The sequence below is a fragment of the Tupaia chinensis genome, unplaced genomic scaffold, assembly GCF_000334495.1.
Source record: "Tupaia chinensis unplaced genomic scaffold, TupChi_1.0 Scaffold141173_1, whole genome shotgun sequence".
NCBI lineage: Eukaryota > Metazoa > Chordata > Mammalia > Scandentia > Tupaiidae > Tupaia > Tupaia belangeri.
The window spans coordinates 1,277,545-1,278,729 of record NW_006201036.1 but is presented as its reverse complement, the minus strand read 5'-3'; the positions used below and the strand labels follow the sequence as shown (position 1 = coordinate 1,278,729).

The 1,185-nt window shown below is 57.8% G+C and overlaps 1 long non-coding RNA gene across 2 annotated transcripts in view; it reads right to left on the bottom strand.

Moving 5' to 3' along the window:
- LOC106733201 (uncharacterized) overlaps nt 1–681 on the bottom strand; it is a 2,775-nt gene extending 2,094 nt beyond the window's left edge. For both annotated transcript variants that reach the window (XR_001369384.2, XR_001369385.2), the window contains exon 1: nt 43–681. This is a non-coding gene — a long non-coding RNA (uncharacterized LOC106733201). The remainder of the gene's footprint in view (nt 1–42) is intronic.
- Nucleotides 682–1,185: the final 504 nt, after the last annotated feature.

Below are 1,185 nucleotides of genomic sequence, written 5' to 3'. Positions count from 1 at the left end.
TCCCTCCCACCTGAACCCAGGGCCAGCAGGGCCTGCACACACCAGCTCAGCACGTCCTCCTGTGAACATGTGGCTGAAGCCACAGGCGTGTTGACTGTGCTGGAAGCAGAGCACTGATTCAGAAGCTTCCCAGTAAGAGCCTGGAATGAAGCAGCAGCTGTGCTGTCACTAAAACTGACGTGGGGTTTTAAAGGTCTGTTTGGGGCTCACCCCTCCTCCTCTGCAGGCCGAATCATGATCCGGTGTGAGCACGTGGGCTCAGAGCCTGTGTTCTGGTGGCTTTGCGGGCACGGGAGCTGGTGCACACAGCGTGGGGACGAACTGCTTGGTGTGCTTGGCCTTCGCGGCGGGGCTCAGCGGCTCAAGGGCCTCATTGTTGCGGCCGTAGGAAACCCTGCGTCACACACAAGCTACAGGCTTGGGAGTCACCTCTCTCAAAGGCCTGATATACACGGAGTTATGTCACAGTAGCCACGTCATCCCCAGATGCTGGAATTTAGAGGCAAAAACAATGGGCCATTATCTGGCGTGTTCTAGAAAATGAGCTCTTGCTGGTGTGACTCACACGCCTCCTCCACACCCACCAGCAGCACCACAGACAGCCCTCACCAGCTGTCTCAGCGGGTCTGTGTCTGGTAAACGGGACAGCGTGGCCTGTCCTCCAACCCCACAGAGTCCCAGGGACAAGACGGCCCCAGCCCCCTTCCTCATGGGCCGAGGATTCCAACCACACTTGCCAGTCAGAGCCAACCACACATACTCATTTCAGACTCAGCATGTTCTTAAAACCTTTCCTACTGAAATTTTTCCAGATGCACGGAAAGTTGCAAGAGCTGTACAGACAACCCCGACATCCTTCACCCAGGCTTTCCGAGTCGGCACCTTACCACAGTGGTCTTACCGTTCTCTGCAGAACACATGATTTTCTTCTGAACCCTTTGATTGAAAACTGCAGCCACAGGTGGCCTGGTCGCTTAGCGGTCACCTGACAAGGGGGATGTGGCGGACCCCGGGTCACGGGAGAGGTGCGCTGGCCTGAGAGTGGCCAGCTGGAACCAGGAGTGGGCCAGCACCAGACGCACCTCCCGAACACGTGGGAGGAGCTGGGTCATCCGGGGTGGCAGGTGATCCCGGCAGCAGCTCCGTGTTTGGATCTGGAGCTCAGAGAACTGGGCTGGGCGTGGA